This window comes from Zalophus californianus, chromosome 2 (genome assembly GCF_009762305.2).
Source record: "Zalophus californianus isolate mZalCal1 chromosome 2, mZalCal1.pri.v2, whole genome shotgun sequence".
Taxonomy (NCBI): domain Eukaryota; kingdom Metazoa; phylum Chordata; class Mammalia; order Carnivora; family Otariidae; genus Zalophus; species Zalophus californianus.
In genome coordinates, this window is record NC_045596.1 from 123,585,882 (window position 1) to 123,611,524 (window position 25,643).

At 41.3% G+C, this 25,643-nt stretch overlaps 1 protein-coding gene and 1 pseudogene across 2 annotated transcripts in view; both read left to right on the plus strand.

The window, feature by feature from the left end:
* The window catches only part of ARHGAP10 (Rho GTPase activating protein 10), a 341,466-nt gene that overhangs the window by 220,755 nt on the left and 95,068 nt on the right, over positions 1–25,643 (plus strand). The gene's annotated exons all lie outside the window — the stretch shown is intronic.
* On the plus strand, positions 22,212–22,608 carry LOC118356739 (annotated as a pseudogene).

A 25,643-nucleotide genomic window follows, 5' to 3' on the forward strand; every position in this document is an offset into this window, starting at 1 on the left:
TCATCAAAGAAAACCTTAATATCGGTGTGGTTTTCTTTTATTATCCATCTTATTTCACGTTAATACTTAGATTGGCAATTCATGTAAAGTAAGATTATATAATGTTACTCTCAACCAAATCATTTTACATAATATATATAACTTTAATCCAGATTATAGGCATGCCTTATTTTATTGCCCTTTGCTTTATTACCCTTCATAGATACTGTGTTCTTTACAAGTCAAAAGGTTTGTGGCAACTGTGCATGGAGCAAGTCTGTTGGCGCCATTTTACTTTGTGTCTCTGTCACATTTCATGTTTTGGTCATTCTTGCAATATTTCAGACTTTTTCATGATTATATTTGTGGTGGTGATCTGTGATCAGTGATTACAACTTGCCGAAAGCTCAGATAATGGTAGCATTTTTTAGCAATGAAGTATTTTTTAATGCATGTACATGGTTTTTTTTAGACATAATACAGCTACACACTTAATAGCCTGCAGTACAGTGTAAACATAGCTCATGAATGCACTGGGAAACCAGAAAATTCACTGGACTCACTTTATTACAATATTCATTTCGTTGCAGTGGTTTGGAAGCAAACCCGCAATATCTTTAAGGTATGCCTGTATATTTATCTTGTTAAGGATTATGATTGGATTTTCAGTGTGATCGGCCAGATATGGTGCTCTGGTTGCCTTCAGCTTTGTGTGGTGCTTCAGTTTGCCTTGATGTTCACGGATTCTGTGATGGTCAGTGGCGCATGAAGTTGTTTTCTAGTGTTAGCCTTTATCACTGTTTCTGTGGACCACAGGGTGCCAAGAGATAATCACATTTTACTTGCATAAAACTTTTCCTTGGTCAGGATTCTTAAAACTTTGTCGACATAAACATTGTTATCTTTGAAACGGGTACTGTGGCAGTCTGTGTCTCATTTTTCCTGGTGAGAAAATGGAGGCCATTTGTGATGCTCAGGCTTTGTGGAAAAGGCTGATGTTATGTTCCCATTCTGAGGTTTCTTCCGTAACCCTCCCTGTAAATCCTTGAAGAGCCAGTGTCCCTCCAGTCACAGAAGAGTTGAGATGAGAAGGGCATACCCGTTTCCTCTCAGGCGTGTGACACAATCAGAATATTGAGTTACACGCACACTTGAAGAGTATCCAATGACACGCTGCATTCCTCTTGTTGACCTTGGATCCCACTGTCTGACCTACACCCCTGTCTTTGCCAAGAGCTAGAAGAAGGTGTCCCTGCCCCCAGGCTCAGTGGTGGCATGGATTCCTTTAGTCAGTCCCAACCCACAGTCCAGCAGGAGCCGCACGTGGATCAGGTTAGGTTTGGGGCAGCCTGCTCCCCGACTCCTATAGCTGCAGAGATAAGGCACCTCCTAGCTCTGTTCTGCTGGTTGGTCTCTGTCATCCCTGATGGTAAAAGAGGCCCCAGTGGGTAGTATGCAAACCATTTGCCTTGAGGTGCAAGGAACCTTTATGTCTTCAAGCGCGCCTGTCATTCAGTAGGAACAAGAAATTTCTTTCTCTCTCTCTCTTTTTTTTTTTAAATGCAGCCTAAAATGCTTCTTGATTTAGCTTTGCTGGCACTGGGTTGCTAAGCAGCACCAGTTTTCATGTGAGAGAAAAATAAATATCTGAAACAACAGCAACAATGATAAAACTCCAAAGTTTCTAGAAGCTTTATGTTTGCCTGAGTAGTGATGGTTCAGTGTAGAAGTCAAGACCCCATGGCAAGAATAGTTGACAAATTGCAACGGGGTGGCTTTTTCCCTTCTTCCAGTTTTTCTTGAATGTTGGCCATCTTTGGCATAGCCACAGAGACTTACTTTACTGTTAGCCGCTCCCCGCCGCCCCCAGGGCCTTGCATTCTCTGGAGTGTTTAAAAAGAGGCCTTAAAACCACAGAAAACTTTCTGTCTGCCTTTCTCCTTCCTCAAAGGAGAGTCAGAAAATAATGACATTGTCTTCCCAGTTCTGCTGTCTGCAGTTAGCTCTGCTACAGGAAGTCCATTCTCTGTGCCGTAGTGTGCTCTGGAGAGGGTAGGTAACATTTTCCCATGGTACTAGTGTGGTTGGATAAGAGAAAATTTGAGAGACAAGGTCCTTTCATTCTGTAGCATTTTAGTGTCCAGGATAGACAAAGCACTGGGGCTGTCTCAACAAAATCTAAGAGCTGCAGTACAGAAGGGGGGTGGGTAGATTTATTCTCTGTTATCTAAGAAAGCATAGTCCGTACAAGCGAGCAGAACCTGCTAGGAGGTGAGTTTTTGATAGAATAGCAGGAAGAACTTCATAATATTTTTCATAATGAGAATGTGTTCATGTTGGAAATGAGGATTGAGGAGTTGGAGAAAGTGAGCAGGCCTAGGAGGTCTGGCCCACTCAGAAATTCTCTGCCAGGGTCCCTGGAGACGTAGAGTCCCTGGAGACAGGTCCTCAGAGCAGAGCTCTGGGCTTGGAACTTGGCACTCAATTAGTATTTGTAGAACTAAGGATGATGAGGAATACGATCCTTTTGTTCATCTCTCTTTTATGAGCAGCACCAAGAGTTCTTGGAAGGGAGAATAAGAATCTGGGAGTGAGGGGATGGGGGTGGTGGGGAACGGGTAGGTGAGCAGTGCAGAAGGTACCACTGGATGCCTTTCCTTAGGGGACAGGATGGTGTGGAGTGTTTATGGGCTTGGCTCTTCGCGTGGTTGTGCTCAGTTTTATTTTCTTTTATAACCGCCCCCCCCAGCTTTCAGAGCTATCTCTTCCATGTTTTTCAATATATAATTGAGAACAATAATAATTATAATAGCCAATATTGACAGAGGGATGATTATGTGCTTGGGCACAAGGCTTATCTCCTTCTATGGCATTTTACCGAAATACTCTATAGATAGGATCACACAGTGTAGCACAGTGAGCTCTAAAGTGAAATTCCTTGGGTTGGCATCTCAACTCCACCACCTTATGTGACTTTCTGTATGATCTGGCCACCCTCTTGACTCTCAGTGGCAGTTTCCTCCTCTGCAAAATAGAAATAATGAAAGTACCTCTTCAACAGTGGTTGCAGAGATGAGCTGAGCTGATCCACAGGAGATACTCCTCTCACTGCTGTTGCACACGTGAGGAAGACGAGGCTCAGAGAGGCTCAGTAACTTGCTCAAGGTTACAGTTCTAGGAAGTGGCCAAGCTGAGATTTGAACCCAGTCTTTCTCCAAAGCCTATCCCTTAACCTTACACTGTCCCTGTCAGATAATGTGTGTATAAATATACAGTTTTATATTAAACAACTTTAATGACTTTATTTGTATTTTTTAAAAGACTTCATTTTTTTTTATAGTGATGTTAGTTTACAACAAAATTGAGAGGGAATTGCAGAGATTTCCCATATATCCTCTGCTCCGTCCCCCCCCCCTCCACATGCAGAGCCTCCCCATTATCAACATCCTCCCATCAGAGTGGTACATTTGGTACAGTTGAGGAACCTACACGGACATATCATTATTCCCAAGTCCAGAGTTTCTTTGGTTCCCTCTTGGTGGTGTAGTTTCTATGGGTTTGGCCAAATGTGTTATAAAATATATTCATCATTATAATAGCAGCATATTTTCACAGTCCTAAAAATCCCACAGTCCTAAAAGTCCTAAAAAAATTCTGCCTGTTCATCTCTTTCCTCGCCTGCCCCCTGCCCCCACTTCCCAGGCACACCACTCACTGGTCTTTTTACTCTCTCCATAGTTTTGCTTTTCCCAGAATGCCATGTAGTTGGAATCATATGGTAGGTAGGCTTTCAGACTGACTTCTTTCACTTGGTAATATGCATTTAAGGTTCTTCTGTGTCTTTCAATCGTTTGATAGCTATTTCTTTTTAGTGCTGACTTGTTTGTATTTTGAGAGAACCAAGGGGTTTATGTGATCATTGTACCCATCAGGCAATGGCAAGAAGGCCAAATCCTCTCAACTGGCCATCTTTCCTCCCCTCAGATTGCCCGCCATTTGCCGTGTCATGTGTGACAGGCAGCCTGCTTCTGGGATGCCCTCTCTCTGGGGTCAGCAGGTTGTGTCAGGCCTCCTCTAGCGAAGAAGCTCTGCTCATCATCTCTCTCCTTGTGTTCATCACCATCAGGATAATTAACATATAATAACAGAAAGCCCAATATTTATTAAGTGCTCACACTGTTAAGTATTTTATATCATAATCTCATCTAATGCCCTGCTCAACAGTTCTGTGAGGTAGATATCATCATCCTCATTTTACAAATGAGGAAACTGGGGCTTTGGGCAAGAATTTGCCCAAGGTCACTCAGCTGGTAAATGGCAGTGCTGGTATTTAAAGCCAGGACAGTCTGGCTCTGCAGGTGGGGCCGTTAAACCCTAGTCTATACTGCTGCTCTGTCTGTTCTAAGTGGCTTACATGGAAGGCTCTGTCTGTGTGGTCCCTGGCTAATAGACTGGACGACTACATTCTGATCCTTAGAAACAGCAGACCTAGAGTATATGTATATTGAACAAAATCACTAAAAATAGAATGTTTCAATGTCTCAAATTTTCAGAAATCCAAAAGTACACCAAATAGTGCAAGTGGGAAAATATAAACATGAAGTATCATTTCAATAATATGTAACGAACTGATTTTTCTAAACTTTAAGTCAGACTATCGCGAATAGGCTACCTGCTTTTAGCAAAAACTTTAGAATTACCAATAGAAGTTTTTTATTAATGATGTATGCTGTTGAAATCTATGTAATGATAATATGGCCACTTGCATTGGACTAGGATGCTTGCAGGGAAAGTTTTTTTTTTTTCTTTTCCCTTTCTTGTCCTGGCAAGATGGCCTGCTACTATGTAGATAAGCAGGGCAGGGAGAAGGGTATTTTTCTAGACTGAACTACATCTCTTCCCCTTTTACCTCTCTCTGGTCCCCCTCATCTGTACTGCCCCATAGTCATTTAGTCCAAATAGGTCCTGGCAGACAGCCCCGTGCCTCTGAGAACTGTTTACTGTGGAACTCATCCCTCCCGTAGGTTTATAAGACATGGTGCCACTCGAATCTAGGTCTGCTGGTGGGAGCTGGCTAGACGCTCAAGAGGAGTCTCACTGGAGCCTGGGTTGAGTCAGGTTCTCTCCCCTAGAGATTTGGAATTGGGAGAGGGAGAAACTCAGCCAATTACTCTAAGATTGCCCCTGGGCTTGAGGCTGAAGGAACCCTGGTGGTGGGTCAGGTGCCCAGCGGAGAAGGCAGACCATTGGGAAGGATGGGGACTCTCATTAGAAGAGGGTGCAGAGGTGAGAAATGGAGAATTGTTGGCCGGCTCTCGATGGCCTCAGGTTACTCTTGAGTTCTAGTTCTTCCTACTTCCTGCTGATTCCTTTTAATGAATCCCTTTTTATTTCTGTCAGTTTAGTACTATTTTGGTTGCAACGAAATCATCTTTGGACCCTGTGAGAAAATTCACAATGCACTGTACCTGCGATTTGATAAATTTACAGATACATGATTTATTCATTGACTTTGATTTAACTCAGTTTATATTTTGGTGCCATCAGGTAGCTCCAGCATGTCCTTGAGGCTGGCTGCTACTTAGGCCCGGTCCTTATGGAAACAGATCAAGTGGGTCCGGTCAACAGAGTTTTAGGTGGAAACTGGCATTTTGAGGTCACCCAAATCTGAACCTGTTGCTTTATTCCCATGATTTTAACTAGAACTTCCTTAACTTTCTTCTTTAGTTTTCTCAGACCAGTATTTAAAACAGAAGTGACTTTTCTCTTAACGCTAACATAATTTCTTTATTTCTCTAGGTAACGTTGTTCCCAGCTGTTGGTCTCCAACCTGATGTACCCATTTCATCTCCCACTGCATTCTTACACATCTCCTGGCGGGGTGGGCCTCTGGTCTGCCACTCGGTCATGTAGCGTTTTAATGTATACTCTTCCATCTGACGTACTCTTCCTCTGTCTAGAGCAATAGTTTTGAAGTTTTATTACATTAGGACCCAGTTTGAAAATTTAATGAAAGCTTTGGGTCCTGTTCCCAGAAAACAGTGTTATATATACACAGAAGAAATGTAGGTGCAGTTTTAGGAATTTGAGATTAGGAACCTAGAACCATGGGGAAACCAAGAGCTGCCATATATATCCATGAGAAGTTAGGGTCTGGAACATGTCTTCAGGCTTAGCCTTTCTTGTCTTTTGCTGTTGACTTATTCCATGTTTCTGCTCAGAAGCTGGGAGGGGGACAGATAAAGATGTCACTCATATCAGACTTACGCTTTATTTTGTCAGTGACACTTCGTTGTTTCTGTTCCTTACCCAGGACAGCCACCAAGGAAACCCTTTATTAAAATACTGATGGCTCAGTTTGGCCATGGAAAGAATGAGCCCATGCTGAAAGGCATTGTCCTTAAATAATGAAAGGCAGCCATTTTCCATTATTTTGAGATGTGCTGATATTCAGACTTCTGCCTGAGTGGGAAGCAGAAGGAAACTGACTTCGGGGCAGACTGAAGAAGGCACCTCTGTCCTCACCAGGTTTTCACAGTGCAACCTTGTTGTCTCATTTGAACTCCTCTGAATTGCCCTGAAATTAAAACTGATGGGAAACACGACTGCTGCACTTAGTGATAACCGAGAGCTGACCATGTGCTAGTATTTTAGCTCCTGCATCTTTAGCATGGCAAACACCAGTGTCTTACCTAACTAAGCGTTTTGACTAATGAATGGTAGCTGGAAAATGGCTAAATTAAGGGTTGACAGTTTCAGCTCATGCACAGTGGGGCATGGCAGTTCTATTTCTGCTAGGCTTCCAGAAATTCTCCAATTTCCACCATAGCTAAAAGTCAGAGTAGATAAAATGTCTACCTGATGAAGCCGGCCACTACGTAGTATCCTCCAAATAGAGGTCTTCCCAGCAAGTGTAGTACCTGCTTTCCTGGCTCTGTCTGGGGTCCTCAAGACCACCCCCATGTTTGGGGATGTGCTGGAAGGGGGTAAAGTTGTCCTCACAGCTAGAGTCATCGCAGCAATGTAGTAAGGACACACAGAGAAGAAGACAACCGGGTGGAATCTGGAGGAATCCACATGTTGTTTGCTTATGCTCTTTCCTCCCAGGAGAGGTCACACAAGGCCGACTCTTCCCCCAGCCCTGAAAATACAGCAACATGTGTTTGATACTTCCGTTCAGGAAAGCCCACTGGAGACCAGTGCCTATTGGAAGGTAGTCCCATAGGCATCCTTTGCCCACCAAATACCAGAATTCCAGACTCCCAGACGGAAAGCAGGTGTTTTCACAATAACCTCCACATATACACATTTATGTACAAACAGTTTAGGCGTGATGGGCCATCCTAACTTTAAAGAGAATGTTTTCCATCAGTTCAAAGACCTGTTTACCAGCCTGGTTCCCAGACACCAACCAGGGGCCAACTTTGCAAGCAGGCCTTTCTAAGGATGCCCATCTTAGGCCTGCTGTGTTTATTTTCTTCTACATACTGGGCATCTTCTAACTGCTGGGGTGAGGAGCTTGAGGGCAGGGGTGACCGTGAGTTACTATCTCTCCTGCAAGGTTGTTCTCCGTCTTTGGGATTTAGAGCCTTTTCTCTTGTGCTTTGGAAGTGTCTTCTCCATGCTGTTGGGGAAGTGTATGTTGGCAGCCCTATTAGGAAGTACAGGATTAACTTTATTGAGGAGCTTGAGAATTGACACAAATGTGGTCAGTGCAGGTCAAGTAAATTTCAAGCCATGCAGCCTTATGTCGCTGGACTAATTTGGCACAGGATGAAAAGTCCCTTAAAAGCCCTCCTTGTCTTAACTTTCCGGTTGGTTGATTTCTCCTTGAGTATGACCCCAAAGGGCAGGAATCAGTTTTGTCAGCTTTATTTCTGTTCTCACCCTTCAGCTCTATTGAGTGCTGTCGTTGGAGGCCCCACATTTTCTCAAAGATCAAGGTGCTGCCATGTCTGTCTTGCCTTCCCTCCTTGGCATCTGGTCAAAACCCCCCTCTTCATCTTGGCCTGAGCTTTGTAGTGTCTGGCTGATGCTGAGCCTCCTCAGATCTGCACCCTCCGCTATTTAATCTTCTGGATTTTTCTCTAAAAAATCTTTTTTATTTAAAAGGTAAAAAAAGTTAAAAAAAACCTATAGCCTTATATGAGGATTTGTTAGATGAGCTTGTCATCCAATATTAGCACTGTGTTCCTTCTCCCAAGTCATTATTTTTCCTCATGCAGATATTTGTAGAATTATTGTCTCTCTCTCTCTTTTTTTTTTTTTTTTTTTTACTACCAGTACTTTCTAACCGGTAGTGAGTTAGGGGAAGGGTTTGATTTCCTTTTTTTTTTTTTTTTTTTAAGATTTTATTTATGCATTCATGAGAGAGAGAGAGAGAGGCAGAGGGAGAAGCAGGCTCCCAAGGAGCAGGGAGCCCGATGCGGGACTCGATCCCAGGATCCCGGAATCATGACCTGAGCCGAAGGCAGACGCTTAACCATCTGAGCCACCCAGGCGCCCCTTCCTTTTGTTTGTATCACAGTTTCTCTCTTGACTAGATAGCGATGACTTCTATTGTTCTTTACGTAGTATTGTGTGTTTCTTGTTACTGTAGAGATACAAGTGTCTAGAATTCTAGAGTCTACTAGACTAGTCTAGAATTTACTTTAAGTAAAATCTAAAGCTTCTTAAACATTTGTACTAAGTCTGGAATCTGCCTCAAAATAATCTAGGGATATCGATGAATTAAGCTGGCCATCAGTTAATGATTGTTGTAGTTAGGGGATGTGCACATAGGAATTTCTTATATTATTTTTTCCTTGTATATATATCTCAAATTATTCATGATAGAAGTTAAATGATCTGATATTTGATGTTGGCATCATTTCTTTTACGCACTTTCCAATTCATTCACCAAACATCTATTAAGCCGCTCCTTCATGCCTTGTACTACATGAACAGGCACAAAAGATTAAGGGAAAAAAAAAAAGCAGATCTGCTTTCTGGAAGTCCAGTGTGTAACAAGCTCTGACATAGTGGTGGAGAGCTAGTAACCTGGCCCGAGGATTGTGTGTTTGGAGTTTGGACCTACAAGAAGCCAGTAGCTTTCTTTGTCCAAAGCCATGTTAAGATCATTTCTATACTTTGAAGACTTACTGTACTAGGCATTCCTTTGTGAATCAACTCAGTTGTTTCTTCAGAAGGTATTTACCCATTCCATTCACAGCAGTGAGCTAGGTCTGCAGGAGATCTAGTGGACATAATTATAAAATTCAAAATTCCTTTTCCTAAGCATTTAGTCTGCGTAGGGCAGAAGGCCGGCAGTAAGGCCTTCTTGAGCACCTGATGTTCCAGGCGCTGGCCAGCTCTCATTCATACGACCCATGAGTCAACTAGCCAACCCTGAGAGGGTAGGTAGTATTAGTTGTATGTATGTTTGTTTGTTTTCTTTTAGGTAGTTTTGTTTTCTCTGCAGTTTACAGACTAATGCAAGAAACGGAAGCTTGGAGAGTTGAAATTAACTTTCCCAAGGTCACACAGCTTGTTTTATTCATTGACAGTCGGCCTGGTTCCAAAAAGGATTTCAGGCAGTTAAGCCACACAGTTAGAAAATTCTTTGTGGTCTTTCTACTGTCCCAAGAAAAACAAGACCATATTTTTTTCTTTTTAAGCTTCAGTGATGCAGTGTTTCAGTCAGTATTACTACATGGATAGCTCCAAGTTTAAATTGTGCAAAAGTGCTTACGTGTGTCTCTGTTGGAATGTGTAGGAGTAAGAAAGGAAATCTCTATATTTGATTTCATAAAGTCATGAGCTTTATATAGTTGCTTGAGCCACACATGCCAGCGCCTGGTTGTGTGCACAAGACAGTTCTTATTAATCATTGCACAGCTGGTGTGTTGTTTGTCACCATTATTACTTATTCTTAATTACCAAAAGTGCATATGGGCTGCAGACTCTAGATTGTGCCAAACCAAACCTCTAAAGTGGTTGGACTAATAGGTTTTGAGGAAGATTTATAATCCTTTGTAAATGATAGCAGTGCTGTATATATTCACATAAAGAAACAGTGTACATCAGAAACTCACACGAAATCTGGATCATAATCTTGAGTATAGGATTCTCAGTATCTGCCTCCTGTTCTCTTTAATTTGTTGCTGAATCAACTTTGCTTGCTTTGTATATTGAGAGTAGAATCTACTTATAGGCCATGCCCTTTTTTACGGTAATTGTTTCTCTTTCCCTAACTCAGCAGTAAGTAGAAGTGGAGACATTCTTTCTCCAGGAAAGCCTTTAAACCCTTGATTTCTCTAGAATGTCATTTCTGTTTAGATGAAATGCGGGACATGACCACTAAGAGGATTAGTCATCATTTTCAAAATTTAATGAAGGAATTAGGTCATTTGTGCTTAATGTGCTAATAAGCTCAGAGTAAACTGTACTTACTGATGGACTGATGTGGAAGGGTCCTCGGAATGACTTTTTTCCCACAGTTTCTGTAGAACTGGGTTACCTGCAATGCCCAGGGTCACAAACAACCTGTGGTTGAACTTTTTTGGAAGTCCTGTGGGCTTTGTCCAAATTCCATGTAGCTTAAAAGAAAACTCTTTCACTTGACTTTATTATTTGGATGAATCCAAACTCTTGTAAATGGTTTCTAATTCTCCATTATTTTCCATTCTTGGCAGCTTTCCTGCTCATTACTGTAGGTCAGTGGTTCCTAACCAGTTTTTATGTTTCATACTTCTTTGAGAATTTGATGAAAGATAACAATCTCATTTTCTAAAAAGAAAAAATACAAATGCATATATACCATTTACAGACGATTTGAGGGTATACAGTAATACCAAAGTCTGTAAGAAACCTCAGTTAGGAATCCCTGCTTTGGTGAAATAAACTTGGGTGATATTGAAATAACTTAATAAAAACATGTGGCCCATTGACACAACGTGGGAGTGAGGGAACTAGAGAAGTTTATCAAGTTACAGGTTTCCACATGTGATGGTATGTGTTACCTTTTACTTATGTCTTCATCAGTAGTATTATTGTCCATTTCTTATCTAAAACAGATACCTCAAACACATGCTTTAAGATAGCAAACTCAGATCTCAAAATCTTACAATATAAACCAAAAATAAAGAATAACACCTTGGTGTCAGTCAAATGGAGGAAAAGGCTAGAGACTAGCAAATAACATTTTAAAAAATTGGCATGGACCGTATCTGTTTTACTCCTAACTCAACCTTCCACAGATGTGATACCCGACAGATGCATATGTAATCCTCAAAATCCCTTTTTGGAGGGAGGAGTATAAGATGGTTTGGTCAGCCTTGGGTGAGACTTGCAGCTTGCCCAAAGGTAGACGCTCCTCCTGACCACCCTGCTTTCCCACCAGGGCAAGGAGAATAGGTGGGGTGTGATATATCACGGACTCTTAGAAACATCCCACGGGTGGTGAGCTCCAGCAAAAAGCAAAGTCAGAAAGAAAACGCAGAATCAAAACTAAATTAAAAAAAAAAAAGCTTCTGTAAGAGAAGAAGATGGGAAAAATGAACCCCAAGAGTAGAGAGAGGAATGCCATTTCCCACCCTGATAGCTTGTGGTGTGAGCGTCTAGAAGTCACGTCTCTTACCTGGTCCATCTTGTGCCTGGAGAATGATAGGAAGTGGTGATAAACCGGCCACTGAAGACAGAGACTCCTGGCAGGGGCTGAAGGGCCAGGGACACTGCTGGAATTGTGGGCAGCTCAGGCAGGGGGACTAAATACAGACACAGGCATTTTGGCAAAACCAGAGATGAGGTGAAAGACCAGGTTGCGTGCAGTCCTGGCTGTGTCCTTGTCTTCCCCATCCCCACTGGTTGCGGACTGGTTCTGTCCTCTCAAAATGTTGAAGCCCTAGACCCCAGTGGAGGGGCGCTTTGGAGATGGGGGCAGTCTTTAAAAAAGGGAATTAGGATTAAACGAGGTCATAAGGATGTGGCCCCCATCCAACAGGACTGCTGTCCTTATAAGAAGGGGAAAAAGACACCAGGGATGTGCATGCACAGAGGAAAGGCCATGTGAGGGCACAGCAGGAAGGCAGCCACCTACAAGCCCAAGAGAGAGGCTTTGGGAGCAGCAGACCCTGCTGGCACCTTGATCTTGGATCCCCAGTCTCCAGAACTGTGAGAAAATAGGTTTTTGTTGTTCGAGCCACCCCGTCTGTGGGGTTCTGTTGTGGCAGTCCAAGCAGACGAACACACCATTCTCTAGCTACAGAACACCGGGCAGGCAAAGCTGTAGTGTGTGGAAGAAGAAAATAGACCCCCGCAACATGGGAAGAGATTCAAGAACGTGTCACCCCTGGTGTTGTGGTGTGAATAAAGTGTTGACAAAGCTGCCCATGTAGAACACAAGTAGAATTGAAATCAACCAACCAAAAACATCCAGCGTGGAGTCTGTATGAATGTATTGCAGCAGGAGGGGAGAAAATGTAAACTGTAGCGGAAGAATCTGTTTTGGAAGAAATACTGATCTAAGGAAGAAAAGAAATGAATTTATTAAAATTTGTCTCTGTAGAAGAATTAAATAGTTAATGAAATGGGAGTTGAAAAAATAAGATGATTAAGGAAGATTTTTTTTTTGATATTTCTCTTTCACAGCCTACCCACTTTATTTATTTATTTATTTATTTATTTATTTATTAATTAACATATAATGTATTATGTGTTTCAGGGGTACGGGTCTGTGATTCATCAGTCTTACACAATTCACAGCGCTCCCCATTGCACATCCCCTCCCCAATAACTATCCCCCAGCAACCCCATCCCTCCCACCCCCCACCACTCCAGCAACCCTCAGTTTGTTTCCTGAGATTAAGAGTCTCTTATGGTTTGTTGATTTTTTTTTAATTTTTTTATTGTTATGTTAATCACCATATATTACCTAATTTGTTTTGGTGTAGTGTTCCATGATTCATTGTTTGTTCATTACACCCAGTGCTCCATGCAGAATGTGCCCTCTTTAATACCCATCACCAGGCTAACCCATCCCCCTACCCTCCTCCCCTCTAGAACCCTCAGTTTGTTTTTCAGAGTCCATCATCTCTCCTGGTTCGTCTCCCCCTCTGACTTACTCCCCTTCATTCTTCCTCTCCTGTTATCTTCTTCTTTTTCTTTTTTCTTAAAATATGTTGCGTTATTTGTTTCAGAAGTACAGATCTGTGATTCAACAGTCTTGCACAATTCACAGCGCTCACCGTAGCACATATCTTCCCCAATGTCTATCACCCAGCCACCCCATCCCTCCCACCCCCGACCACTCCAGCAACCCTCAGTTTGTTCCTGAGATTAAGAATTCCTCATATCAGTGAGGTCATATGATACATGTCTTTCTCTGATTGACTTATTTCACTCAGCATAACACCCTCCAGTTCCATCCACGTCGTTGCAAATGGCAAGATCTCATTCCCTTTGATGGCTGCATAATATTCCATTGTGTATATATACCACATCTTCTTTATCCATTCATCTGTCGATGGACATCTTGGCTCTTTCCACAGTTTGGCTATTGTGGACATTGCTGCTATAAACATTGGGGTGCACGTACCCCTTCGGGTCCCTACATTTGTATCTTTGGGGTAAATACCCAGTAGTGCAATTGCTGGATCGAATGGTAGCTCTAATTTCAACTGTTTGAGGACCCTCCATACTGTTTTCCAGAGGGGTTGTACCAGCTTGCATTCCCACCAACAGTGGAGGAGGGTTCCACTTTCTCCACATCCCCGCCAACATCTGTCGTTCCCTGACTTGTTCATTTTAGCCATTCTGACGGGTGTGAGGTGGTATCTCATTGAGGTTTTGATTTGGATTTCCCTGATGCCGAGCGATGTTGAGCACTTTTTCATGTGCCTGTTGGCCATTTGGATGTCTTCTTTGGAAAAATGTCTGTTCATGTCTTCTGCCCATTTCTTGATTGGATCATTTGTTCTTTGGGTGTTGAGTTTGATAAGTTCTTTATAGATTTTGGATACTAGCCCTTTATCTGATCTGTCATTTGCAAATATTTTCTCCCATTCTGTCGGTTGTCTTTTGGTTTTGTGAACTGTTTCTTTTGCTGTGCAAAAGCTTTTTATCTTGATGAAATCCCAATAGTTCATTTTTGCCCTGGCTTCCCGTGCCTTTGGCGATGTTTCTAGGAAGAAGTTGCTGTGGCTGAGGTCAAAGAGGTTGCTACCTGTGTTCTCCTTTAGGATTTGGATGGACTTCTGTCTCACGTTCAGATCTTTCAACCATTTGGAGTCTATTTTTGTGTGTGGTGTAAGGAAATGGTCCAGTTTCATTCTTCTGCATGTGGCTGTCCAATTTTCCCAACACCATTTGTTGAAGAGACTGTCTTTTTTCCACTGGACATTGTTTCCTGCTTTGTCAAAGATAAGTTGACCATAGAGTTGAGGGTCCATTTCTGGGCTCTCGATTCTGTTCCATTGATCTATGTGTCTGTTTTTGTGCCAGTACCATACTGTCTTGATGATGACAGCTTTGTAATAGAGCTGGAAGTCCGGAATTGTGATGCCGCCAGCTTTGCTTTTCTTTTTCAAGATTCCTCTGGCTATTCGGGGTCTCTTCTGGTTCCATACAAATTTTAGGATTATTTGTTCCATTTCTTTGAAAAAAGTGGATGGTATTTTGATGGGGATTGCATTGAATGAGTAGATTGCTCTAGGTAGCATTGACATCTTCACAATGTTGGTTCTCCCAATCCATGAGCATAGAACGTTTTTCCATTTCTTTGTGTCTTCTTCAATTTCTTTCCTGAGTATTTTATAGTTTTCTGAGTACAGATCCTTTGCCTCTTTGGTTAAATTTATTCCTAGGTATCTTATGGTTTTGGGTGCAATTGTGAATGGGATCGACTCCTTGATTTGTCTCTCTTCTGTCTTGTTGTTGGTGTATAGGAATGCCACTGATTTCTGTGCATTGATTTTATAGCCTGCTACTTGACTGAATTCCTGTATGAGTTCTAGCAGTTTTGGGGTGGAGTCTTTTGGGTTTTCCACATAAAGTATCATATCATCTGCACAGAGTGAGAGTTTGACTTCCTCTTTGCCGATTTGGATGCCTTTGATTTCTTTTTGTTGTCTGATTGCTGTGGCTAGGACTTCTAATACTATGTTGAACAGCAGTGGTGAGAGTGGACATCCCTGCCGCGTTCCTGACCTTAGGAGAAAAGCTCTCAGCTTTTCCCCATTGAGAATGATATTCGCTGTAGGTTTTTCATAGATGGCCTTTATGATATTGAGGTATGTACCCTCTATCCCTATACTCTGAAGAGTTTTGATCAAGAAAGGCTGCTGTACTTTGTCAAATGCTTTTTCTGCATCTACTGAGAGGATCCTATGATTCTTGTTCTTTCTTTTGTTAATGTATTGTATCACGTTGATTGATTTGCGGATGTTGAACCAGCCTTGCAGCCCAGGGATAAATCCCACTTGGTCGTGGTGAATAATCCTTTTAATGTACTGTTGGATCCTATTGGCTAGTATTTTGGTGAGAATTTTTGCATCCATGTTCATCAAGGATATTGGTCTGTAATTCTCCTTTTTGATGGGATCTTTGTCTGGTTTTGGGATCAAGGTAATGGTGGCCTCATAAAATGAATTTGGAAGTTTTCCTTCCATTTCTATTTTTTGGAACAGTTTCAGGAGAATAGGTATTAATTCTTCTTTAAATGTCTGATAGAATTCCCCTGGGAAGCCATCTGGCCCTGGGCTTTTGTTTCTTGGGAGATTTTTGATGACTGCTTCAATTTCCTTAGTGGTTATAGGTCTGTTCAGGTTTTCTATTTCTTCCTGGTTCAGTTTTGGTAGTTGATACATCTCTAGGAATGCACCCATTTCTTCCAGGTTATCTAATTTGCTGGCATAGAGTTGCTCATAATATGTTCTTATAATTGTTTGTATTTCTTTGGTGTTGGTTGTGATCTCTTCTCTTTCATTCATGATTTTGTTGATTTGGGTCATTTCTCTTTTCTTTTTGATCAGTCTGGCCAGGGGTTTATCAATCTTGTTAATTCTTTCAAAGAACCAGCTCCTAGTTTCGTTGATCTGTTCTACTGTTCTTTTGGTTTCTATTTCATTGATTTCTGCTCTGATCTTTATTATTTCTCTTCTCCTGCTGGGTTTAGGCTTTATTTGCTGTTCTTTCTGCAGCGCCTTTAGGTGTAGGGTTAGGTTGTGTATTTGAGACCTTTCTTGTTTCTTGAGAAAGGCTTGTATTGCTATATACTTTTCTCTCAGGACTGCCTTTGCTGTATCCCAAAGATTTTGGACAGTTGTGTTTTCATTTTCATTGGTTTCCATGAATTTTTTTAATTCTTCTTTAATTTCCTGGTTGACCCATTCATTCTTTAGTAGGATGCTCTTTAGCCTCCATGTATTTGAGTTCTTTCCGACTTTCCTCTTGTGATTGAGTTCTAGTTTCAAAGCATTGTGGTCTGAAAATATGCAGGGAATGATCCCAATCTTTTGGTACCGGTTGAGACCTGATTTGTGACCTAGGATGTGATCAATTCTGGAGAATGTTCCATGGGCACTAGAGAAGAATGTGTGTTCCGTTGCTTTGGGATGGAATGTTCTGAATATGTCTGTGAAGTCCATTTGGTCCAGTGTGTCATTTAAAGTCTTTATTTCCTTGTTGATCTTTTGCTTAGATGATCTGTCCATTTCAGTCAGGGGGGTGTTAAAGTCCCCCACTATTATTGTATTGTTGTCAATGTGTTTCTTTGCTTTTGTTATTAATTGCCTTATATAATTGGCTGATCCCATGTTCGGGGCATAGATATTTACAATTGTTAGATCTTCTTGTTGGATAGACCCTTTAAGTAGGATATAGTGTCCTTCCTCATCTCTTATTACAGTCTTTGTTTTAAAATCTAGTTTGTCTGATATAAGGATTGCCACCCCAGCTTTCTTTTGGTGTCCATTAGCATGGTAAATGGTTTTCCACCCCCTCACTTTCAATCTGGGGGTGTCTTTGGGTCTAAAATGAGTCTCTTGCAGACAGCATATGGATGGGTCTTGTTTTTTAATCCAATCTGATAGCCTGTGTCTTTTGATTGGGGCATTGAGCCCATTTACATTCAGGGTAACTATTGAAAGGTATGAATTTAGTGCCATTGTATTGCCTGTAAGGTGACTGTTACTGTATGTTGTCTGTGTTCCTTTCTGATCTTTGCTGCTTTTAGGCTCTCTCTTTGCTTAGAGGACCCCTTTCAATATTTCTTGGAGGGCTGGTTTCGTGTTTGCAAATTCCTTTAGTTTTTGTTTGTTCTGGAAGCTTTTTATCTCTCCTTCTATTTTCAATGACAGCCTAGCTGGATATAGTATTCTTGGCTGCATATTTTTCTCGTTTAGTGCTCTGAAGATATCTTGCCAGTCCTTTCTGGCCTGCCAGGTCTCTGTGGATAGGTCTGTTGCCAATCTAATATTTTTACCATTGTAGGTTACATATCTCTTCTCCCGAGCTGCTTTCAGGATTTTCTCTTTGTCTCTGAGACTCGTAAGTTTTACTATTAGATGTCGGGGTGTTGACCTATTTTTATTGATTTTGAGAGGGGTTCTCTGTGCCTCCTGGATTTTGATGCCTGTTTCCTTCCTCACATTAGGGAAGTTCTCTGCTATTATTTGCTCCAATATACCTTCTGCCCCTCTCTCTCTTTCTTCTTCTTCTGGGATCCCAATTATTCTAATGTTGTTTCGTCTTATCGAATCACTTATCTCTCGAATTCTGCCCTCGTGATCCTGTAGTTGTTTCTCCCTCTTTTTCTCAGCCTCTTTATTTTCCATCATTTGGTCTTCTATATCACTGATTCTCTCTTCTGCCTCATTTATCCTAGCAGTTAGTGCCCCCATTTTTGATTGCACCTCATCAATAGCCTTTTTGATTTCGACTTGGTTAGATTTTAGTTCTTTTATTTCTCCAGAAAGGGTTTCTCTAGTAACTTCCACGCTTTTTTCAAGCCCAGCTAGTATCTTTAAAGTCATGATTCTGAACTCTAGGTCCGACATCGTACTAATGTCTGTATTAAGTAGGTCCCTGGCTGACGGTACTACCTCTTGTTCTTTTTGCTGAGGTGATTTTTTTCGTCTTGTCATTTTGTCCAGAGGAGAATAGATGAATGAGAGAACAAAATGCTAACAGGTTTACAGCATCCCCAGCAAATATACTGTACATAAATCAGAAAAGACCTGAAACCAGGGGAAAAGAAAGGGAAAGAAAGAAAAAAGAAATAGAGAAAAAAAAAAGAAAAAAAAAGATAAAAACAAAAACAGAACAATAGAAAAAAGCAGAATGTGATCAAATATGATCAGGCTAGTGCATAGATCAGTGCCACACACTAGATTTTGGGCGTATTTTGGTCTGTTAGAAAAAAGTGCCTCCTAAAATTTTAAAGGAAGAAAGACATATATGTACAAAATAAGGGTTGATACAATGAAGGGATAGGAGATGACTGTAAAGATGAAAATTATAAAAGATTTTATAAAAGGACTTGATAGGATAAGAAGTTGTTTGAAAAAAGAAAGAAGATTTAAAAAAAAAAAAAAAAAGGGAGAGAATGTGATCAGGCAGGAGACTAGAACAGAACCATACACTAGTGATTTAGGGTATATTTTTATCTGTTAGAAGAAACTATCTCAAAATTTTAAAGAGAGAACGACTTATATATATATGCCAAAAATAAGGGTAACTACTATGAAGGGATAAAATATGACTCTAAAAATGAAAAATAAAAAATGTTTTTTTTTTTTTTTTAAAAAGAGATTGATAAGATGTTGGTTGAAAAAGGGAAAAAGAAAAAGAAAAAAAAAACAGTTAACAAAAATTAACTTTGATGAACTAATGAATCATGGTAAAAAAAAAGTCATGAATTCTATGTGCAGTATTCCCCTAGCGCTGAAGTTCTCCCGTTCTCCTTGATCGGTAAACTTGGTCTTGGCTTGCTGGCTGTTCTTGCTGATCTTCTGGGGGAGGGGCCTGTTGCCGTGGTTTCCAAATGTCTTTGCCGGAGGCGGAATTGCCCCGCCCTTGTGGGTCCAGGCTAAGCAAGCTGCTCGGGTTTGATCTCAGGAGCTTTTGTTCCCTGCAAGCTCTCCGTACAGCCTTGGAGGACCAGGGCAAAAATGGTGGCCTTCCAATCTCCACCCGGAGGAGCTGAGAACTCGGGGCCCTGCTCCTCAGTGCGCCCCCAGAGAAAAGCAGACACTCCCGTCTCCCTGGTCTCCGGCCGCTCTCCGTGCTCACCCGGCCTGTGACCGAGCGTTTGTATCTCTGGCACCCGACCCCGTGTGGAGTCTCCAAACCCAGCAGATCCCTGCGGTGCGTTCCCTCGCCACTCCTCCCCGGGGAAGGAAGGGGAGTCTCCCTGGATTTGCCACTTGTTGGGTCCCTGCTGCAGGAGCAGTGGCCCGACTGGGCTGCGGATCACAGTTTATGGCCACCCCAAGCTGAGAGCCCGCGCCTCAGCTCCGTCTCTGCAGCCGGCTTCCCCGCTCTGATACCTGGGAGCTCTGGCGCACTCAGGCTCCCCGGTCTTTCTGTGACTCCAAGGGTCCTGAGACCCCACTGTCCCACGAGGGTTCCACCCCCGCTTAGCCACTGGAGCGACGTCCTTCAGCAGAGCCGACTTCTAAAAGGTCCGATTTTGTGCTCCGCGGCTCTAGCACTTGCCAGCAGCGGCCGACGGAGGCCCCTCCCCCGCCGTCTATCCTCCCAAATATCGCCTCGGATTCACTTCTCCGCACGTCCTACCTTCCAGTAAGTGGTCGCTTTTCTGTTCAGATAGTTGTTGCTACTGTCCTCTTTGATCTCCTGTTGAGTTCGTAGGTGTTCAGAATGGTTTGATCCCTATTCAGCTGAATTCCTGAGACCAGACGAAATCTAGGTCTCCTACTCCTCCGCCATCTTGCTCCGCCCCTGTTGATTTTTTTTTTAAAGGTACTTGTGGAGCTCAGAAAACAGATTGACACATGTATGGTATTTTAAAACAAATGAACAAATTAAAATATATCAAAAGGAATAGAATTAATAATTAAATTACCCTTATTGATAAAACATGGTCAGTGGAAGGAGAGAGACAGGTAAAAGAAGTCAAAGAAGCAGACATGGAAGGCAAAATGACCCGTTTAAAAGTCACCACGGCAGTATAGAACAAAATGCATGGAACACAAATAATTTTGATTGATAAAACAGACGAGAACTTTTTTCTGAATCAAAGTGAGACCATAATCTGATCAAAACATTCACTGAGTTTCAGGAAACCTCAATTCTTACTTTTAAGTTCTTCAGAATTAACCATACAGGGACAAACTGTGATCCATTTGTTAGATTTTGAGGAAAAATAGAAAATCCACTAGGAGGAAAAATCTGGTTGCCTCATATTTTCCCACAGCAGCTGTGTAGGAGAAAATAAAGCAGTGTTTGTAGGTTTTCAGTATCTATTTTTGGCCACAAAGAAAAATCCCAAATTTCAAAAGGCAGAAGTAACACAGACCATTTTTTTCCTGATCTGTAATCCTCTAAATCTGGAAATTAGAAGCAAAAAAAAAAAAAAAAAAAAGTCCCTGGTCATCTGGAAATTTAAAAACTTTCATGATTCATGGATTAAAATAGAAATAAAAAGTTGGAGAATACCTAGAAAAATATTGTGAACACGAGAATATCAAAACCTGAAGAATCATGCAGAAATTATGTTCTGAGGGAAATGTATAACCAAGCCAGAAAGAATGAAATGTTATGCTTCCACCCACCTCCCCCCAAATTTGAAGAAATTAAGAAATATAAAAGATGAAATTATTAATTAGGAAAGAAAAAGTTTTTTTATAAAACCTCTTGCATTTTTGGTGGAGTGGGGAGCATAAAATAAAACAGATTTTCTTGGCTAAGCTAGTCAAGAAGAACGGGTGGGAGAGACGGCTCACATATATAAATAAAAACAAATGTGGAAATAACTGTAGATACACAATGCACAGAATTTTGAAAATCAGAATAAAATTAGTGAAATAATAAACAGAAAATTTAAAAGAGCTGCCATCCTCCCAACAAGTACCAGGCACAGATATTTTCACAGGTACATTTTAAACTTGGAAGAAACCATTTAATCTGTTAATGTTTTAACTGGTCCACACCATAATAGAGGAGAGTTTCAAATTCTTTTTATGACGCTGGTAGGGCACCAATGCTGAAGCCTGTCAGAGATAAAGTTGTAGATCAATTTTACTTAAGCATATTGTGCAGAGGCCTTAAATAATACATCAGCAAATAATAGCAGTACTTTAACTGTGTAATATTTCAATCTAAGTTGACTTCATCTCTGAGATACAAGGGTGGCTCAATATTAGGAAATACATCAATATAATATATCATATTATTAAGTCAAAGGAGAAAATCTTACAGCAGATGGTAAAAGCATGTGACAAAATCTACATAATTCCTAGGGAAATATTTTAGCAAAGCAGAAATTATGGATACTTAAAATGATCTAAAATGTGTATTTTAATCCTGAAGTTAGTATTCTCTTTAATTATTGAAGTGGCTTAGAATGTTGAAATCGTGACTTAGCTCACTGTTACTAATTAACGATTGTCCTATTAGACAAGAAAAGTGAGAAAGCAATACGAGGTAGTTTGGAAAGTGGAAGGGGGAAAGTTTGCATTATTTACGGGTGTGATTGTACACATAGATAGCCCTAGAGAGCAGATTGAAGAGTTCTTACATACACTAAAATGATTCACTGGGATGAAGGATTAACAGTAATTACCAAAATCGATAGCTTCCCTATATATCGCAAGACATCAGAAAATACAGTAGGATAGCAGGCCCTATTATCAATGTTTTCCGAAAAGATGAATTGCTTGAATGTAGGCCTAAATCAAGAAGAGATAAATCACCGGTGTGTAAGTCTAAATGAGGAGATGAAGAACACCTATTTGAAGAAAGCTGGAAAGCTCCACTGAGAGCTGAGGGAAGTCTCCGGGAGGAGGAAATGAGTGTGTGTGAGCTGGAATAGACTTCCTGTAATGGTTTGCAGTGTCCAGCAAGGCTTAGAATGTGCTCCTGCTTTGAAGCCATCTCTCCGTAACAAAGTACTCTACGGATAAGTGTCAAGATCTTGTAAAAATGTAGAACATATTTACTGCTACTGCAGATCTACCATACCTCTCAGTGCAAAAATCAGAAACAGGTTGAGGGCTCTGCCACAAGTTCTGAAGATGCCGCCCAAGGGAAAAAGTGGTTCCCGGAAAGGGGGGTAAGTGAGGAGCAGCTTCTGGGAGTGACAGTTCTGACAAGAAGGCTCAGGGTCCCAAAGGTGGTGGCAATGCAGTAAAGGTCAGACACATTCTGTGTGAAAATCATAGGAAAATCATGGAAGCTATGGAAAAGTTAAAGTCTGGAATGAGATTCAGTCCAGTGGCCACATAGTATAGTGAAAATAAAGCCAGGCAAGGGGGAGACTTGGGTTGGATGACCAGAGGTTTCATGGTGGGACCATTTCAAGAAGCAATATTTGCTTTGCTTATAAGCAGGCTGGATAAGCCTGTGTTTATAGACTCTCCGTTTAAGACAAAATTTGGATATCATATTATTATGGTTGAAGGGAGAAAATAAAATTGTATGAAAGACTGAAAAGAAAATCAGAAACAGCCTCCAGTGGCAGGGAAGTGGGTTAAATAAATTATGGGATGGTCATAAGGAGAAATGCTCAGCAGCCCGTTAACAAGAATGAAATAGACTCATAAGCACTGGTACTGAGCATGGTGGACACGCGCTAAGATGGCCCAGTGGTCTAGGCCCTAGGATGCCTGTGGGACCTGTGGCTTGATTCTCACCAGTAGAATCTGAGGGGATGGGATGTTTTCCCCATGATGGTTTTGTTATAGAAGACTCCATGGGAGCTGACTGGAGACAGAGGTTCTCGCTGGCCTGGAAGAAGCAGATAGCTGTGTTGGGAACTGCCTTCAGAGAGAACCACAAGGTAGGGAACTAGGGGGACCTCCAGCCCATGTTCATCAAAAAGTCAGAACCCTCGGTCCTATGACTGCAAGGAAATGAATTCTGCCAACAACCCAAATGAGCTTCGGGGAAGCAGGTTTATCCCCAGTTCGGCCTCTGTAATGCTAGCTGGCTGATACTTTGATTATGGTCTTGTGAGTCGAGGACCTGAGGTCCTCTATTTTTCCTCAAAATCTAACAAATGGATCTATAGTCATGGGACTAGACAAAACTTCATGTTAAGATGTGCCTGGACTCCTGACAGTTGGAAACTGTGAGATAAAAGATAGCTTTCTTATACACATTAAGAATCAGAAAACACAGAAATAGTAAATGTGTTGTTTTTAGGCTTTGAGTTTGTAGTAATTTCTTATACAGCATAGTAAATGAACACACTGAAACTGAATGATGTCTAAAATACTGGTGTGTACTGTCTCACTTTGAGTTAAATTAAAAAAATCTCCTGCTACTGACTGACCCACCTTTTCTTTCATACCCTCATGACTGCAGTCATCCTGGCCTCTTTGGCATTCCTGGAACATGCCAGGCACAGTTCTCCCTCAGGGCCTTTGTGCTTATTTATTTCCAATGTCCAAAACATTGTATGTTCCATAGTAAGCAGTTAATAGTTGAATAGTTAAAAATTGAGGCTTGGAAGGGCAAAAATGAACTATTGAGACTTCATCAAGATAAAAAGCTTTTGCACAGCAAAGGAAACAGTCCACAAAACCAAAAGACAACCGACAGAATGGGAGAAGATATTTGCAAATGACATATCAGATAAAGGGCTAGTATCCAAAATCTATAAAGAACTTAGCAAACTCAACACCCAAAGAACAAATGATCCAATCAAGAAATGGGCGGAAGACACGAACAGACATTTCTCCAAAGAAGACATCCAAATGGCCAACAGACACATGAAAAAGTGCTCAACATCGCTCGGCATCAGGGAAATCCAAATCAAAACCTCAATGAGATACCACCTCACACCCGTCAGAATGGCTAAAATTAACAAGTCAGGGAACGACAGATGTTGGCGAGAATGCAGAGAAAGGGGAACCTTCCTCCACTGTTGGTGGGAATGCAAGCTGGTGCAGCCACTGTGGAAAACAGTATGGAGGTTCCTCAAAAAGTTGAAAATAGAGCTACCCTATGACCCAGCAATTGCACTACTGGATATTTACCCGAAAGATAGAAATGTAGTGATCCGAAGGGGTACATGCACCCCGATGTTTATAGCAGCAATGTCCACAATAGCCAAACTATGGAAAGAGCCAAGATGTCCAACAACAGATGAATGGATAAAGAAGATGTAGTATATGTATACAATGGAATATTATGCAGACATCACCCCCCCCCCAAATCTTGCCATTTGCAACGATGTGGATGGAACTAGAAGGTATTATGCTAAGCAAAATAAGTAAATCAGAGAAAGACAAGTATCCTATGATCTCATTGATATGAGGAATTCTTAATCTCAGGAAACAAACTGAGGGTTGCTGGAGTGGTGGGGGGGTGGGAGGGATGGGGTGGCTGGGTGATGGACATTGGGGAGGGTATGTGCTACGGTGAACACTGTGAATTGTGTAAGACTGATCAATCACAGACCTGTAACTCTGAAATAAATAATACATTATATGTTAAAAAAAAAAAGGTAGGAAGGGAAAAAATGAAGGGGGGGAAATCAGAGGGGGAGATGAACCATGAGAGACTGTGGACTCTGAGAAACAAACTGAGGGTTCTAGAGGGGAGGGGGGTGGGGGGATGGGTTAGCCTGGTGATGGGTATTAAAGAGGGCATGTACTGAATGGAGCACTGGGTGTTATACGCAAACAATGAATCATGGAACACTACATCAAAAACTAATGATGTATGGTAATTAACATAACATAATAAAAAATCATATAAAAACAAACAAAAATACATACCTAGAAATTATGTGTGTGTGTGCACACACAGGCCTATGCATAGGCAACTTTTAAAATTTTCTTAGAAGAAATCAAATAAGCTATTGGCAATGATTACCTTGGAGGGTGGAGGGGACTCAGTATTTTTCTGGTATTCTGTGTGTCAGTACCCTCATCAACAGTGTTTTTAAGATAGGGAGATTATGGTTCATTTATAGTTTCCTTTTTTGACTTAAAGCCAACTACCACATACTTAAATTTACATTACAGAATAAACAAATACTCTTGTTCTATATCTCAGAATGTAAAAATATCTGTCAATTTGATTCATCTACTGGATGAAACTGGAAATTGCTGGAGAGATCAGGCTTCAGTTTAAAGAACCTTAACAATGAGTCTGATTCTTTTTTGAGTTTGAGCTCCTCAACATTCTTCCATGTCCTTCCTTTCTGATGAATGAAGCCCTTGTAGAGCCATCTTGTCCTTAGGTGACAAAAACTTGAAGAAGTGGTGAGAGAAGTATTTGTATGTATGATCTTTCGAGCACATTTATTGTGGAGTGTTTGCATGGTAGTGTCACTTTGGGAATGGTTATTTTGCTTGTATCCAGACTATCATCTGGTTGTAAGGATATCAGATGAAGAAATGAAATACATGGGTCTCTTTGTGGCAGATTACATAAAGGTAGCCACAAATTCTTTTACATTCCTTCCACAGAGATAAGAGAACCTGTCTCCTTCCCTT